This window comes from Salvelinus sp. IW2-2015, linkage group LG25 (assembly GCF_002910315.2).
Source record: "Salvelinus sp. IW2-2015 linkage group LG25, ASM291031v2, whole genome shotgun sequence".
In the NCBI taxonomy this organism is placed as follows: Eukaryota; Metazoa; Chordata; class Actinopteri; order Salmoniformes; family Salmonidae; genus Salvelinus; species Salvelinus sp. IW2-2015.
In genome coordinates, this window is record NC_036865.1 from 5,124,401 (window position 1) to 5,143,428 (window position 19,028).

The window sequence follows — 19,028 nt, forward strand, 5'->3', positions numbered from 1 at the left end:
ATTTGAGCAAAAAACAACAYAACATGATTACGTGAAGGGATAAGCGAATGGCAGGGGTAACAGCAGCTTGGGTAGGGAGTATGCCCACTCGACAGCACGCGTGTACAGGTGAAGAGCACACGTGTGCCAGAGGGGGGCCACACACCGGTCGGCCTGCGCTCCCCTTTAAAAATGGATGGGCGTCGCGTCCTGGGATCGATGTCACACCGCACGCGTCGTTGAATGGGGGATGCCCGGGGTAATCACGAAGACATTTACATGAGGTGAAATTTACCAGATGGATAAGGTGCTTTTGAGGGAAAATGTAGACCTATATTTGGGCAGCTGCCCCCAGACAAGGTAGATGAACGGGGGCCAGATGTCAAGGTCAATCCCCGCCCCCTATGAAGCCTCCATAGCGCCATACAAAAGATTGTTAGCTAATCTGAATAGGCATTCAAGAGAAATCAGGTGTCAAATGTGCTGCTCACTTAAGGGAAGACCCCAGCCGTGTGCGTTGTGTGTCTATTGTCTGCCTCTGATCGCTGCCACACGTCTAGGATCAGGTGAACAAAGCCAGATGACACCCTGAAGAGAGAAAGAAAAAGCCACAGCCATGTCTCTCTAACAGGGTCATTCTGACGTAATGGGTATTTAACGTGTTTACGGCTTCAAATGTATACATTGACTGGTATCCTYACACAACCATAAGAGAATGCACAGTTTTCAACGAGGAAGTGACGTGTTTCATTTCAATGCTTCTTGCAGTTGACCCTTTTCTTTTTTTTTAACACAATATGAACAGCTATCACACAATATCTTGGTAATCTGCAACTCATCGAGAAATAATGCATAAAAGTTAAAGAGCCATTAGGAACAATGGCACCTGGCAAGGACTGAGCCTGTCTAGCCTCTGTGGTCAGTGTCAGGTTTCAGCTGTGCCTTTTTGATTTGCTATCCATCCTGTCAAGAAGCCATGGAAACGCAGCTCCACCACACCTTGACAGCAGTAGCATCCCAGATCCATGCTGTGTCATCGTGTGACTGGTGTGGCTGAACAGGTTGAGCTCGTGCGACTAGGCCTACTCTCTGCCCTTCTGAAGGTGCCAGGGGGGYAAAAAACACATCCTTRAGCAAGCTGGTGAGCGACTCCTCTCATTATTAACACTGTCTGACCAGCACGTGCCTGATGAGACTTATCACCCAAAAGCTATGAAACATGAGATGTCTCAATGAGGAGACTACAGGCTGTAGTGTTTAGTCATTTATATGCTGTAATTGGCACCACAGAATCCTTTGGGAGGGATTATATTAGTGTGAAAACACAGTAGGAAAGCCAATTTGAGAGCAAACTAGAAGGTAATAATGATCTCGTTGTCAGCCAGGATGGCTGTCATTAGGGACGCTCATGATCTCTCAGACAGCAGGTCAACACTGAAGATGAGATATATCAGATGACGAACATTGGTTAAGTGACACTTCATCACTTCTTCTAACCTCTGCTAATTTATGCTGTTTATAGTTTATAAAGGTTTTAAGGATTTGAAGTTAGGATAGCCTGAAAATTGGTTCAGTGTGTCTAGCTTGAATGGTTCAAGAGTTACTGTTGGTTGGTTATTTTATACTAATCTATGCAAATCTATATAGTTGATTAAAAAAAATTAAGAATCTGAATTTTGGATCGCCTGAATGTTTTAAAGTTGGTCTTGTAGCTTAATTGGCCAAGGAGCAGGYCCATTTGAATAGCTACATCTGTATTCCTATGGTTCTCATTCAACCCAATGTTAATTTATGAAAAAAATGTATGGTTATAGTTTAAAGTGTGAATAGTAATCAAAAATCTGTGTAAAAGCAATCTACAATGTGTCAGTATGAACATTTTAAAATGGTTATAGTTCAACAGGTATAAATGTTGTAAAAATTCTGAACATTGGTTTAAAAGAGGAAATTTGTCCCTGAATTGTAGATTTTCTTTTACCGTTCAAGTCTGTGGRCCCTTTTTTTGCCATTGAAATGCATTGGAGATATTGTTGTAGTTCAAAAACTTTAAATGCTATCGAAAATATTTTCTCTAGCAACTTGCTGACGGTCAGTTGATAGCTTAAGCGATTTACGCGCTAGAGCGAGCGGAATAATAATAAATACGTGTCACGGCCGTCGAATGAAGTATACCAAACTGCAGCGTGGTTTGGCGTACATTTTCTTTTTATTGGAATGATGTCGCCAACAAAACAAGAAATAACAAAACGACCGTGAAGCTTACAGGGCTATAGTGCCACTAACAAAGTTAACTATCCACWRRGAAAGGAGGGAAAAAGGGCTACCTAAGTATGGTTCCCAATCAGAGACAACGATAGACAGCTGTCCCTGATTGAGAACCATACCCGGTCAAAACATAGAAAACAAGAACATAGAATGCCCACCCCAAATCACACCCTGACCAAACCAAATAGAGACATAAAAAGGCTCTCTAAGGTCAGGGCGTGACAATATGTAAGAAATCTAGTTGTGCTTTGTCTTCAGCAAACACACCTAAAAAGGAAAAAAGTATTTTACTGTTACTGTCCCCACTACAACAACCAAAATCTTAAATACATGTGATTTTGTCCTTGAAACATTTAATTGAAATACTGTAGAATTCCATTCATTCCTATGGAGGACTGATCTTTCCAGGGAGTGACAATATGGTGACTACTGGCTTCAAAGACTCTCATTGGCCAATACATAGATAGCATCAGAAATCTAGGGTTTATATAAACTCAGCAAAAAAAGAAACGTCCCTTTTTCAGGAGCCTGTCTTTCAAAGATAAGATCTTCATTGTAAATGGTTTAAACACTGTTTCCCAATAAACCATAAACAATAAACAATTAATGAACATGCACCTGTGGAACGGTCATTAAGACACTAACACCCTCCATCAGTGTTAGTGTCTTATCGACCGTTCCACAGGTGTATGTTCATTGATTGTTTATGGTTTATTGAACAAGCATGGGAAACAGTGTTTAAACCCTTTACAATGAAGATCTGTGAAGTTATTTGGATTTTTACTAATTATCGTTGAAAGACAGGCTCCTGAAAAAGGGACGTTTCTTTTTTGGCAATTAAGGTCACAGTTATGAAAACTTAGGACACTAAAGAGGCCTTTCTACTGACTCTGAAAAACACCAAAAGAAAGATGCCCAGGGTCCCTGCTCATCTGTATGAACGTGCCTTAGGCATGCTGCAAGGAGGCATGAGGACTGCAGATGTGGCCAGGGCAATAAATTGCAATATCCGTACTGTGAAAGACAGCGCTACAGGGAGACAGGACGAACTGCTGATCATCCTCGCAGTGGCAGACCACGTGTAACAACACCTGCACAGGATCAGTACATCCGAACATCACACCTGCAGGACAGGTACAGGATAGCAACAACAACTGCCTGAGTTACACCAGGAATGCACAATCCCTCTGTCAGTGCTCAGACTGTCCTCAATAGGCTGAGAGAGGCTGGACTGAGGGCTTGTAGGCCTGTTGTAAAGGCAAGTCCTCACCAGACATCACCGTTGCTGGACCAGACAGGACTATCTCAAGGCCATCAGACTGTTAAACAGCCACCACTAACATTTAGCGGCCGCTGCCAACATACTGACTCAACTCCAGCCACTTTAAAAATGGGAATATGATGGAAATTATGTAAAAATGTACCACTAGCCACTTTAAACAATGCCACTTAATATAATGTTTACATACCCTACATTACCCATCTCATATGTATATACTGTACTCTATATCATCTACTGCATCTTGCCATCTTTATGTAATACATGTACCACTAGCCACTTTAAACTATGCCACTTTATGTTTACATACCCTACAGTACTCATCTCATATGTATATACCGTACTCTATACCATCTACTGCATCTTGCCATGCCGTTCTGTACCACCACTCATTCATATATCTTTATGTACATATTCTTTATCCCTTTACACTTGTGTGTGTGTATAAGTAGTAGTTGTGGAATTGTTAGGTTAGATTACTTGTTGGTTATTACTGCATTGTCGGAACTAGAAGCACAAGCATTTCGCTACACTCGCATTAACATCTGCTAACCATGTGTATGTGACTAATAAAATTTGATTTGATTTGTTTGATTTGGACTGTGCTCTTCACTGACGAGTCGCGGTTTTGTCTCACCAGGGGTGATGGTCAGATTCGCGTTTATTGTCGAAGGAATGAGTGTTACGCCGAGGCGTGTACTCTGGAGCAGGATCGATTTTGAGGTGGAGGGTCCCGTCATGGTCTGGGGCGGTGTGTCACAGCATCATCGGACTGAGCTTGTTGTCATTGCAGGCAATCTCAATGCTGTGCGTTACAGGGAAGACATCCTCCTCCCTCATGTGGTACCCTTCCTGCAGGCTCATCCTGACATGACCCTCCAGCATGACAATGCCACCAGCCATACTGCTCGTTCTGTGTGTGATTTCCTGCAAGACAGGAATGTCAGTGTTCTGCCATGGCCAGCGAAGAGCCCGGATCTCAATCCCATTGAGCACGTCTGGGACCTGACCACGTCTGGGACCATTCCACCCAGAAATATCCGGGAACTTGCAGTTGCCTTGGTGGAAGAGTGGGGTAACATCTCACAGCAAGAACTGGCAAATGTACACGTGAAGTTTGCTGAAAAGGAAACGCAGTTGACAGTGAGAGGACGCTTCTTTTTTTGCTGAGTTTACATCATTGGTCCCAACATGCTAGTAATGGTTAATATAATCAACAACGGTCTGTGAGTCACWCATCAGAACAGGTTGCTCATGGGTAGTTTGCATTTGAACTTTGATCCCTTGCTCATTATAAACACATGCTAAACTGAGAGTAATACAGTCAATCAATCAGTCATCTCCCTGACTTCACAGGGCAGGGAAGCTCTGCTGGAATGCTGTTAAACTGCAGATGTACCAGCCAAATTACTCTAGTGGGGAATTACCACGCCATAAATTCACATGTCACTGGAACGGCTGTATTTTACAGCAAATGCACGCTGTCCTCGTTTCCATAACTGTCGCAAGAACTTGTCTCTCTGCAGGGCTGAAACTTATCACCGTTGGCAAATCTAGACATGTTTACATCAAAACATGGCCTCAAATCATAGGGATCTCTGAGGAAATGTCTTGAGAGTAACGTGGCTCCCCGCCATGTCGTAACAGGTCCGCTGAAACGAAAGATCTGTGAGATGTCAAATCCAAGAGCAACTATTAATCATCTTTTAAGCCAATTCATAATCCTGTGTAAATACGAGGCAAGCTACAACTTGTAAGTCTTTTTTTCTCCCTCAGTTCAAACTGTTTACATACCTAATGAGCACATCAAGTCTGTGGACATGTTTCATCATGTAGATATACAATTTATACAAAGAAACAAAGAAGTCTAAACATTCCAATGATTTTATTTTTAGTAAATGAGTAACATTTAGTAACAGGCAAACCACAGACAAACACAGTCAACACTTGGCACCACTGGCATCAGATGTTGGCAGGTAGCATACCTCATTATTGCTAATTAAAATGTATAAATATGGTGTCTGGCACTTGACTTGTCAGCTACAATGTGTCGGTTTTTTCCATCAAATGTGTAAAGTGCCAAGGTAGACACAGTGAGGGCATGAGGAGCACGAGTAGAGATGCCACTGTGTGTACTCTGTGCACACTTCAGCTCGGCTGGCATGGAAATGACTGACGACATTGGGTGCCAGCAGCTAAGCAAGCAAGGTTTGACGGGAAGACTTTGTATATTTGGGCTACCCTCGACTCAGTGTTCTGCCAATGTCTTTGAGTGTCTGGCCCGACAGTTAGCCCTCGTAGCTCTGCACAGAGCGACACTGTTCAAATGTGAAAGTGGGAAAGCTGCTGTTGAGGCTGTGCACGTTCGCCTGTCCGCAGGACATGACATCACATGGTGGTTCAGCTGACAATACTCATTGTAGTTCCACATCTGAATGTACTGTCGTTTTTTTTGGCGTCTTCAACATTCCTCAAAAAAATGGTTTGTGTTCGTTCCCTCTGCCAATATTCCGTATAACTGAACTGAATGATCTTAMGATGTGTTCACCCAGTATCATCGAGTGGTCAAGTCTATGTTCCATTAGTTCGTTTTTGCGCAATAGTTGCATGGGAAAAAAATTGAGGTAAAACTGGAGGGGGTCCAAAAAAGTGGTCCTATGGATGTTCTAAAAAAAAAAAAAAAGTGGTCTGGGACAAAAACATTTTTTAATCTGAGAGACCATTTTAAGAAAGGTTCAAATCTGGAAATCCCCAAAATAGATCTATGACATACAGATTGTCCAAAAACTCAATAAAGAGATCTAGGACAGGGGTTTTCAAACTTCTCCTTGGGGACCCCCAACATTCCATGTATTTGAGTTATTCTAGAGCCAGCACACCCGATTCAACTAATTATCAAGCCCTTGATTAGGTGATCTAGAACATGCTCCCAGATCAGGGACCCACCCCTCCCCTCCCCTGACGATCCAAATAAGTTCTCTGGGGATCCAAAGGAGTGACCTGTGGTACTCCACTAACTAACGAGTATTGGATCAAACTAGCAAAATTACAAAGCTCAATATCTGTCCATTTTAGTTAGGAATAATAAGTAAATAAATACAGTTGTGCTAACCCTCACCTTAAAACCAGCACTGAAAGGTGCATCTTAAACATGTTTGTGTTTGTATGTTAGGATTTGAAAAACATTCAAATGCKATGTTTAACGGCAAAATACTCAACACAACTATTTGGTTGAAATGGATTATAAAACTTGTTAGACTGTGTTGCTTTATCCACTAAATACAGACATTTTTTGGGGGGGGTTGCATATTTTTTGCATTGTATTGATTTGAAAGTTGTAAATTGTATTGTTCAGGTATTTAGTTCCAGCAGGTGAACAAAGCAAAARCAGGCCCTCATAATGTACTGTACTGTAAATGTCACTTCAGTTGTTACTCCTCATTATGTATTTGATCTTCATTAAGCCATAACAGTCAATCAGATGGGAATACTGTCATTTTCAGGTTTGTGTTAGAGGAGTCAAGATACTAAATGTAATTTCACTTTAATCCTTCTCCTAACAGCTGACAACAGGTGATGGGATTTGTCAGCTACACAGATGTTTTTCTCCCCAAACAATGGCACCCTTCCACGATTTGCCCCCATTTTGTAATTTGTCTGTTATTTGCCAGTGTGTATAATACTGTATTGTGAGTATGTGCAGTTGTGCTAAATTTGGCTTGCATGTAATCACTGCATGTTTTGAATGGGCTAATGAAACTACACCTCGCTGCTTTGCACATTAATTGAGGGTCATTTAGCAAGAACACTTATTCCTCTGCAGTGCCTAATTAAGGAACAGAACAATTAGCCAATTGACCAATTAATTACAATCCTCTAATCTACAAAAAAAAATGACTGGCTGGAAAGATCCATTGGTGTTTCTTCTTCACATAAAGAGAATCTTCATGGGCACTCCACAGCAGATGAAATTTAAAGGGTCTTTAATCAAATTAATCTGAGATAAATAATCGTTTACTCCGTTTCAAAATAGCTTCCAAAGAGGATTACAATACCGTAAAACACCAAACCAAATAATAACTTTTTATTTATTTATTTATCTTTCGCTCTCTCTCTCTCTCTCTCTCTCCTCTCTCCTCTCTTCTCTCTTCTCTCTTCTCTCTTCTCTCTACTCTCACTCTCACACACTCTCTCTTTCTGAGATTGTACATCTACACTTTTCCTCACAAACTTTACACCTACACAAAAATCACGAGACAGCCATTCTGATAACAGTAGTATTAGTAGTATGGTCAACAGAGTGTCAAGTGCAAGGTCAATTATGCCCTAGCAAAGTCCCATTCACGGCCAAGCAATGCAAGCTTTCACTATCCCTCTCAGCAGCATGCCTGAGAACATGCCAAGGTATATTTTTTTTTAAACGCATGTCAAGTGAATGGCAGTTCTTCGTCAAGCACTACTACTCAAAACAGCCCCAGCGTACAGTAGATGACCAACACCGTACTCTCAAGTCACATGTTCTCATTAGGGCTTCACATGCTCATTTTCCAGCCCCATATGAGATGGAAAATCTCCAATGTTTTCCAAGTGTCACATAGCTCCATGAAGACCCATCAAGTCAGAGCTGGCTGGAATCTAGCTAACCTTTGTGGACCRTTTCTCTCTCTCTTTTTATTTTTCTCCTCCAAAAAAAACGTTCTTGATTTGCAAGTGAAATTAGGCTTCGGGGTCTATTTTGGAAACGTACGCAGGTGGCTCGATTTGTCTCCCTGTTTTGATACTACTGAGGCGGTGAGCCCGAGAGTGAGGCTTGAGTTTCTAGGAGTCTCGCTGTGAGTTGAAGAAGTGCTGCAATTAATTACGTCTGCCCAGTTTTGACACGCACAGCATTACGCCGTCAGTCTTCGAGAAGGATGACGTTGACATCTTTATCCCAGCGAGGTAATTGCTGGCTGTCATTTATACGCCGAGAGCGAGAGAGAAGGATGGTCACACTCGTGGGCTAAAATATCCATTATTCTCTTTCACTTGTGTTGGATAAGTAAAGTTGAGAAATGTAAATGTAAATCGAAGGATAACTCTTAAATGACCTGATGTAAAAGATAAGAAAAATAAAGATAGTGTCTACAAATTCTTTTAAAGTAATACAGTACAGAAGGTAATCGAAATAAACCCAAACATAMAACTCTCATAGAAAGCAGCTCAGTAGTTTAGTAGTATTGCAATATTTGATCATTAAAATGGCAATCATTTCWAGTCATCTTGGAAAATGGAGGATGCTATCATCCACATTGGGTTTATCAGTGATCAAGGTCCATTAGGACTTGCCTTTGCTACTGTGATCAAATAATACCACAACAATCACAACACCACTGCAGATCCAATGATAGAATGATGAGGAGATGAGCTTAGTGAACAGAGTGTCTGAAATGAGGTAGAAATAGATAGTGGGTGGCTAGTTACGGGTGGGTATGAACTTGGAACATGAAGTCCCCTCTCCGAGAGCGCTGAACCAGAACCAAGTGGAGTGGGGCTGACGGCCCACAGGAGCGCCATTGTTCCCCACATTAATCAAACTCAGCAAGACCAGGTAGCATTTCCTCAGCCCACCCCACACACACACACCGTGCCAGGCTCCATGAATGGGCTGCTTTTTTAGCTGGCAGCGATTGGCCATCAGAGCCCTGAGAGGATATGTGTCTGTTTAATTAGTGTGATGAGCTCAGCAGAGTTTGTGTGCTGTGTTGGGCACCAGGTATTAACCCCTCGAGTTTGACCCTGCGAGGGGGAGGCGACCTCAATCTCCACATCTCTCTCTCTCTCTCTCTTTCTTTCTTTCCATTAGAGAGAGACTGAGATTAGACAGGTAAAAAGGGGGACTGAAGAAGGGGGGCTCTGGCAACCTCCAACCTGTGTTCTTCACCCACCCACTTTGCAGACTTCCCTTCAGATGAAAAGAATAATTACCACAATGATCCTTCTAATTATACTGTCATTAGGATGTTGAAGAAGGGGTCTGCCGCAGTGCGCAAACCTCTCTCCTTCCCAGGGTGCATCACAGAATATGATCTGGTGGGACGGTGGCCCAAAGTGTTTTAACTCCTCACTCCCCAGGGGAATCACACGCGCACTTCCACATGCATGCATGCTCGTACGCAAGCCCAAATGCTCACACAAGACGCACACGCACACATTGAGTGTTGTCGATGCAATAGAGCTTTAACCGTATGTCGAGTTCTCTTCAGGGAAAATATGGGATMTTATGCCTAGCTTGCAATGGTGTCAAGCGATACCAAAACAGAAGGCAGAAACAAATCTCTCAAGGTTGTGGTTTCTTTCATTTTGTCAAATCAGCATGCATAACAGTGAATTACAGGTGTTTCATTGGCAGTTGACTTCATWTGTGACCTGTTACAGGATCTGAGGTGTTTGACGCTAGTTCCTGCTTCACAGTAGGGCTGTTAGATATAAAAATAAATGTAACATGTATGCCATCTTAAATGTGAACTTTCATGTGCCTTAATTACAAACMTGTATGGGATCCGTAAYTATTAATAAAAATGTACAATTATWAGCCTGGCTTAGCCAAGGAGAAAGCACTGGGTGATACAGGGAGAAAGACAGGATCCTTCCTGGTTAATCATGATTGGCTAAGATAATGGAGTGGTTGGACATGCCTTGAGATGAGTCCTGATTGGAATGTCATGCCACAGGTTTCTGCCTATAACAGAATGGGGGCTTCCCTGGTCAGTATATAGATACTCTTTGCTACCACAGATTTTTTGGGAAAGATATAGCTATGGACAACCATATTGAACCACATGTGTGGGTGGGGTGATGCTAAGGTTTAGGAGGGTGTGAACGATGCTGAATGGGCATCAAACAAAGAAGAGCTATCTAGGAAGTGTGGAAATCTCATCAAAATCCAACTACATTTATAAAAAAATAAGCAAATCACTTATATTGAACTTAAGCCTCAATAGGTACATCTGAACATATATGTTTTGGATGAAATAAGTGTCATGTGTTAACATCACCCAGGGGCGCTCCACACTAATTCATTTAACCACAACAGTGTTTTCTTAACCGCTTCAGTTGACAATTAAAAACCATGAAAAGACATGAAAACAGTCTTACCATGCCAGATGTGAATTCCACAAAGGTAAAACAACCACTTCAGGCACAACCAAAGCTCAGGATATCATCTCTCAATGGATTATACACTTATTAGTTTAGTGTAACAAACAAAACCACTTCAGGGACAACTACTGTATTGTTGAATTGCTGAGATAGCCGCTCGGGCATGGTATAATTTTCTAGTAAATGTTAAATGTCATTGATAAAAAAATAAAAAAATATATATGTTTTTATCAGACACTCTTATCCAGGGCAGCTAGAGTGAATTAAGTACATTGCTCAAGGGCTCATCTGCATATTTTTTCACTAGTCAGCTCAGGGATTCAAACCAGCAACCTTTCAGTTACTGGCCCAACACACTTAATCGCTAGGGTACCTGGCAACACTAGTTACAGCCTGCAGACCGTATCACTTAAAAGCACAGTCTTTGTAATGTGTTATAATTCTTATGTCTTTRTTTTTTTTTTTATCTACTTGTCCAGTGGTGTGAAGTATTTATGTAAAAACACTTTATAGTACTACTTAAGTAGTTTTTGGGGGTATCTGTACTTCACTTTACTATTTAAATTTTTGACTACTTTTATTGTGCTGTCTGTCTGGTTTGCTCAATTTGAAATTATTTATACTTTTGATACTTAAGTATATTTTAGCAATTACATTTGATACTTTTTATATGTATTTATTTAACTAGGCAAGTTAGTTAAGAACAAGGTCTTATTTACAATGATGGCCTACACTGGTCATTGTAAATTGGCCCAGTACCCAATTATRATACTTGAGTAAAAGTAAAGACACCTTAGAGAAAATGACAACGCTGGGCCAATTGTGCACRGCCCAATCACAGCMGGTTGTGTTACAGCCTGGATTTGAACCAGGGTGTCTGTAGTGACACCTTTAGCACTGAGACAAAGTGCCTTAGACCGCTYRGCCACTCGGGAGCCAAGTATAAGTYTACTTAAGTGTATTTAAAACCAAATACTTTTAGATGTTTACTCAAGTAGTATTTTKTTAAGGTATCTTTACTTTTACTCAAGTATAGTGGTGGAAAATGTACCCAATTATCATACTTGAGTAAAAGTAAAGATACCTTAGTAGAAAATGACTCAAGTAAAAGTGAAAGTCACCCAGTAAAATAAAAGTATTTGGTTTTAAATATACTTAAGTATCAAAAGTAAATGTATTTGCTAAAATATACTTAAGTATCAAAAGTTAAAGTATAAATAATTGCAAATTCCTTATATTAAGCAAACCAGACAGGACAATTTTCATGTTTTTTTTTTAATTTGTGGATAGCCAGGGACACACTCCAACACTCAGACATCATTTACAAACAAAGCATTTGTGTTTAGTGAGTCTGCCAGATCAGAAGCAATAGAGATGACCAGGGATGTTCTCTTGATAAGTGTGTGAATTGGACCYTTTTCCTGTCTTGTTAAGCAATCAAAATGTAACSAGTACTTTTTGGTGTCAGGGAAAATGTATGGAGTAAAAAGTACATTATTTATTTAGGAATGTATTGAAGGAAAAGTAAAAGTAGTCAAAAATATAAATAGTAAAGTACAGATACGCCAAAAAACTACTTAAGTAGTACTATAAAGTATTTTTACAACACTAATCAAGTATGACCATTGGGTACTTTTTCCACCACTGAACTTGGCCAAAATGGCCAGTATTTAGTCAGGATCATTGTGAAATGATTATAAGACATTATAACGGGACGATACAGTACATGCTCATGACAATTATTCCAATGCATTGTAACTGCATCATAATGTTAAGTGTCACCATTATTTTTTAAATCTTGAAATATTATCCAATAAGTTAGTGAGGTTGTTAAAGGGCATTTAGAGGGTATTCTCTCTGATTAATTTTCTAATAACTTCTTAATTCTCAGCTATTCCCAATTAAGTGACCCTTATTAATCCCATAAATGGCTAATTTATAAACCAACTTTTCCTCAATTTAAAACTAAATGGTTTAGCATGGTTGAATGGTTGGTGGTTGGTTACTCGTTTATTGAACCATGTGGCCAAAGATAAGCACTTTTAACTTGGGTTACGTGAGTTCGATCATCTGATGCCATCATGTCGATACATTATACATTTCTGTGTTTTGTGGTATATGACTTCAAACGTTTTACGTACAATATTTTAGCATCAAATAGTTCGAGATTTTTTGAGCTTTATTGTCTTGAGCACTGTRGAAGATATATTGTTGAGCGGTCTTCTATGGCATGTCAGTGGATGTATTATTTTGTGAGACTATAAGACTTTATCTTGATGTTTTCCTTCAGACTGTGCTTCAGGCTTCAAGTTTGTACTTTATTAATGCCACACTCGCTACCGAGGCAGAAGCAACTAACAAAGGACGTTGAGTCACAGCATGTCAGCTTTCTAAAGAGCAGTGTTTTCTGCACCCCTTCTGGAAAACACATTATTAATTGGATTTAGATATTTGCAAAATGATCTATTTAATGGGATTACCCCTGGTATAATGATCTTATTTATGAGTGAAGCGATCCCAAAGCTTTGGGGCGGGCCGATAATGCATTTCCAGCTCTTTGGTAGTTAATGTTGGGTTACGGTGAGAGATAAAGTTTAAGTCTCATTGTAAATGAATAGGTAAGTTAGCTCGAGTGAAATGGAGCTGGTTCGGTGGCAGGTCGGACGGGCTTGAGTGGCCGTACTCGCATTCCAGGGGCCTGTCTGGACTGTAGTCACAGACCCGGCTGAACTCCTCGTAAGTTCAAGGCGAACGTGAAGAGGGAAAGAGGGAGGGATGGAGAGAGAGAGATAGAGTCCCCTCGGCAGCATAATGGCCCTTTCTTACGTCTTTATCCACACTGATATCTTGCTGAAGCTTTTACAGACCCCGTTTCCACTTAAATGCCCGAAGGTAATGTCCTACCTTTTTCTTTCCTTCTCTACTCTCTCCTCTCTTGCCTAGAAATCGGATTTATACCTGTTACGTATACAGTATTGAGGAGGTGGAAAAGTGATACCATGAAGAATCAAGGGGAAACGTGTGTAACATGGGCAAAACGGCACAAAGAGACTGTTTACAGTTGTTTATCGTGGCTCACTAAATGGATTTCTCATGTCTGGTAACACATTTAAGCTGTTGGATGCTTTCCCTCATGGAGGTTTTAGCTCAGGTTTTTTTGTATCTTGTCACGTAGTGGAACCGTTAATGCTCAAAAGTGCATATGTAAATGTACAATTTTTTTTCACAGTTGCACACCACATTTAAAACATTAACATTTCAATATACCATTTTGATATATATGTATGAAAAAATTMGTTATAATCTTTCACTTTATAAGGATGTATTTCTCAAATGTGATTATGCTAATAGCCCATCATTTGCATAAAACTGGAGAAAATATTAAACCAGATTAAAATGTTGAATATTTAACACTTTTAGCCATGCTGTTAGTCAACAAATGTATTAATTTCCTGGAGAATATTAGTATTTCAATATTGACTATGACATTGTAGAAAACACCTAAATAACAGTTACATTTAGTATAACTACTGCAGAGCAAGTTCCTTTATAAATGCTTAGTTATTAATATGTTATTCAGGTTTAAAAGGGGCATAAATCTTTATTGATTTTGACCGTATGAAGTTTAACTCATGTTTTCTTAGCATTAAGCCCCTTTACTTTCCCCTTTACTTTTGCCTGAAAGCACAGTGCCTGGTCTTGAGGATCGGTAGTGAAGTTTCMTAGACCAGGGCTCAGGCCCATATAGGAAGCCAACAATAAAGAGTGGGCTCACAGGCCTCCATTTAAGACAATAATCTGCAAACAAGTGTTTTTTTGTGTCTTAGAGTCTTATTTTCATCGCCATCAATTTAGTACACAGATTGAATGAGATTCGAGTTGTGCTATCGAGTTCCATGCCCTCACAACCCCCCTTACTTCTCCCTCTCTGACCCTCTCAGTCGGACAGCCCTTTTTTTGTTTTAATTCGGTCTATGGATGATGGAGATACTGATACAGATTGTTTCCCCTTGCCCAGCCACCAAGCAACTCACACATGTATGCGTACTATATACTATATAGCCTACTGGCCTACCTGAACATACGTACAGTATACAGACATTACATACTGTAATCTCTCTCTCCCTTTTGCTCGCTCTGTCTCTCTCTCCCTCTCTCCCTCTCTCACTGCACTTCCTCCAGAGCTGCACACTGATCTCCTTCACTGTGAAACAATCTAATCTGATGAATTAAAAAAGGAGAGTTCAAGGCTTCAAGCTAATTCAAATAACTTGATTCCACTAAGAAGCTATTAATTGGCAGCATGAAATATTTAACATTTCTCTGGGCCACTTTTAATGGCATTTTGAAAATTAATAGAATACTGTTTAAAGTAAATAGGCCTTTGGTCGTCTTGGGTTTCTTGTTCCTGTTATTCTATTCTCTGGCCTTTGACTGGCATCTGGTGTAATGTCCCAGAWTGACTATGACAATGTGACATCTCAAACCACATTAAGGATCTCTGATGTTACCGTCCGAATTGTTGTCTAATTATCTGGAGACACTCCACATTAATGATGTATGTTATAGTACTACTGAGTTATACCGAGTGGCACAGCGGTCTAAGGCACTGCATCTCAAGTGCTGGAGGCGTCACTYCAGACCCTGGTTCGATTCCAGGCTGTATTACAACCGGCTGTGATTGGGAGTCCSATAGGGTGGCGCACAACTGGCCCAGCGTGGTTAGGGTTTAGACCGTAATTGTAAATAAGAATTTGTTCTTAACTAACTTTCCTGGTTAAATAATATAAATAAATATGCCTTGGAGACAGAGGAAACTATAACTACAGACCTAAAGTCATTGATAACTTTTTGATTCACTTCTGGGTGCAGAATTCAGATTTAGGTTCATAGGCTGTGACTGAAGTTACAAGAGCAAATCTTTGTATTTTTGCCCAGGAAATTACAATTATTGTGACATTGTAAATCAGAAAATATGGATCCAAAACGCAATACTGGCCCTGTGTCTAGACTGGAAGTATCAACACTCACTACAAGTGCATTGAAGTAACCACTGCCAACACTATTCATTAAAACAGCCTTATGATATAATATTGAGTAATAGTCTGACAATGAAAGGCATCATACATGAATATGATTAACTGGTTTGACCTCATCCTTTCTTTCAAGGATAATAACGTACGCTACTTGCAAACCACCAGCAGAGTTCGATGAATCTWTCTTTCCCCTTCATGTTTGTGGTGATATTTCAACAATTACTGTCGTTATTAATCGAGCAGTAATTTTATATATTCAGTATCGAACTCTGCCCCTTGTGGCATTCACTGGGGCCGTGTCTTGGCAGCCAGCTCCTCTCTTTGCCCTGAGGCGAATGTTTTACTACACTGATGTTATTTGTTGGTTTATTTGAATCATCTTGAGATTGTGCACTTTGGATTTGATATTGTTTTCATTTAGTCTTGTTCCAAAATTTGATTGATAATACAGGCTTTATCTCGGCAATGGTATTTGTGCTAAAGGTTTTCTGATGGACAGTTTTAAGGTGTAAAATTAATATATCCAGCTCTGGAAAGAATCTTCCTCTCTTGCCAAAACTGACGTTGAAGTAGTGTAATTTATAGTTATAGTTAGGACAGGTTTTCCAGAAACAAATCTTTATTGCCTTATGCAAAGGTCAATCACACATAGCCTTTCATTTGAATCTATGACCAACTTGAATGACTAAAATATCTATTCATTTGTTTTTGTCTGCCTAATTTACTATCACACGGTACTAAGCTATTATTTTCTTCCGTTTCGCATTGAAGCGCTCATAACCATTAATCATTGTAACCACGTCTAAATAAGCTCACTTTTCAATGACAGAAGACGTAATAACATGGACCCAAAAACAGATCATCTTACTATAAAGTAGAACACCTTGTATACCACGACTGTGTACCTCTGCACTTACACTAAACATCAAGAGTATCCTCCTCAATATACATTTGTGAGACTCTGATCAGCAGCAGATGTCCTCATCCGCCTGTCTTCTTTATCAAGAGAGGAATTTATTACACTCCTAAACGATTGCTCCAACAGGTGTCTTTRTATGCATACGTGAACCTTGCCTTTGTGACCTGGAAGCATGTCTTAAATAGCAGAAAACATATATTAGACATATTTGCCTTATGATGTGTGTGTTTTTTTTTGGAGCCGCAATTTTGTTTATAGAGATTCATGATGTGTTGGAGACTGAAGTCACTGGCCAACTGGAGGTTGTTTAAATAGCCACGAAGAGCCATTACTTAAACCCCATCAATCATGCCAGTGTGTTGTATTATTGTTGTGATTGGGCTATTCCGAACCTCTGTCAAATGCATCTCGTTGTTTGAAGTCAGGGGATTGGAATCTCAGACTTAGCTACATCATTTGATGTATATGTTATTGCTTGCTCATATATTAAGCAGCTGAATGATGGCACTGTTTGCCTGCCAACTGCATGGAAATGTGCATGGAAATGTGTATTATGTATTTCAGCCCCAAAATTAGTTTGACTTCTTATTCAAATAAGAATATATATACATATACATATTCTTGTATATGTGGCACCTGCTATGTGGGGGCGACTACGCTGCATCTTGGCTTGTACAGAAAACACAGTTTCTTTGTTGCATACACATAATACGTAGTTTCATGAATATGAGGTTAGTTTTCAATATTGCAGGAACATATTTGGAGTTAAAAAGAACACGCTTCCAGAAAGTCTTGTATTAGTGCGCTTACTCGTTATCAACAAAAATCATTTCGGCTCCAGTGTGCAGCAAACTCTTAAGCTTTTTGAGTGGACAAGGATCAATGTTTTCGTAGCATGTTCGCATGCTCATATTTTGATGTAGCTCTCCTTTTCATTGATGCTGGTGGGTGTGTTTTATTCTAGACAGTTTATGTCCCAGATCTCCAATTTGAATAAAGTAATGTTACAAAGTGTGTGGGCTGACATTCTTGGCAGTCAACCCTGACAAGTAGATGTTTTGTCTTGCAGTGCCACCTCTGAATGGCATGCACACGACTCATGTACATTTTCAGTCTCAACACCACGTACAGTATCAAACATCTGGCTGGTGACAACAAGGACGAAGGCACATCAAAACATCAACAAAATTGCTGCGTTTGATGTGGCTTTTCTTACGGTTGTGACGGTTAACGGGGAGTGAAAATTTGCCATGTCTAAAAAGTGGGATAATGATTATAAATGTGACAGGCTGAAAACTAATTACAATTGTCTCACTACGTTTTACAATAATGCCTCTAACATTTCTATACAACTCATTTAAATCTTTCCGCAAGTCCAGAACACAGTCTTGCTCTAAAGCCATTTGGCACATTTRTCCTCAGTTTACATTTCGAGAGGATTAGTTGAAGAGCTGAAAATAATCATGCCAGATGTGATTTACACCAAGCAAACCGCCTCCACCGGTGGGCATTTGATTTGGTTGTTTTTAGCAATCTTAAGTGAATATKCTCTTGGGTCCAGAATGCACGGCTTCAATGTTGTGATGCCATTTTAAGCAAATTGAATAATATTCGGTCACATTTGATGATATGAGGTTGCTGTTTTTTTTTTACCTGAAAGACTGTTCTRTGTTGATGTCATTGTTCAGGGAGTGGTTCAAAATGAAAGTCAGCAATTGTCTATTAACGCACACACTCCAACGAGACAGAAGTAAACATAATTCAATSGCAGGTTTCAATATTTTAGTTGGGAAACGTAACCACATCTGTAGAGTTTGTTGAAGCCGTAGCATCTAAAGTTAGCCTCTCTACAAAAGGTAACTGACTACTTTTAAAGGCCCAAATCTGTCATTTCAACAGCCTTACCCTGCCACTTTGTTCCCAAAGCTGCGGGATGAGTCTGGGTAAATGTTACCACTGTCAAATTCATAGACAGAGCTATAGTACTGCTGCATGATCTGACTGTCCATGAGACTGAAAGACATGGACGTTTTAAGCATGTTTTTTWGTTTTTTTAAGTTATACATTATTTGTTTGCAAATAATCAATGGCAGCAAAAACAATGGAGTAATACAACCTTAGATTTTGTGTGATGATAGGGTAAGACAGTTGTGAGACAGTTAAATACGGGGTATAATGGGTATATAGCATTTGATTAGGACAACCATTGGAAAGCACTGAAAAGCAGGAAATCTTACAGATTGTGCATTTAGGAAAACCTTTTGTTGTACAGCTGTCAATCATTAATAACATGCTGTTTGAAACAGTTTGTTAGTTCGATTCTATACATCGTTGTGAGATTACACATCGACTAACCACACTACGGTTGTAACTTTTTTTTTGTCATTGAAGGCCTTTCGGTTAAACTGAG